The following is a 345-nucleotide window of genomic DNA, read 5'->3' as shown; positions in this document are numbered from 1 at the left end:
TAGCAGACACGTGAGGAAATGCTCAAGATCATTAGCCCTTAGAGAAATGCAAATCAAAACTACAATGAGATACCATCTCACCACAACATTACTGGTGCTAATAAAAAAATTAAAAAAAAAAAACAGAAAATAACAAATATTTGACAGGTTTCAAGGAGATTGGAACTTTTATGCACTGCTCGTGGGAATGTAAAATGGTACAACCCCTATGGAAAATATTATGGTACCTCCTTAAAAAGCTAGAAATAGAAATACCATACAACTCAGCAATCCCACTCCTAGGAATATATCCTAGAGTAATAAGAGCCATCACAGAAATAGACATATGCACACCCGTGTTCATTG

The sequence above is a fragment of the Trichechus manatus genome, unplaced genomic scaffold (genome assembly GCF_000243295.1).
Source record: "Trichechus manatus latirostris isolate Lorelei unplaced genomic scaffold, TriManLat1.0 scaffold00044, whole genome shotgun sequence".
Classification (NCBI taxonomy): Eukaryota; Metazoa; Chordata; class Mammalia; order Sirenia; family Trichechidae; genus Trichechus; species Trichechus manatus.
This window is presented reverse-complemented; position numbering follows the sequence as displayed.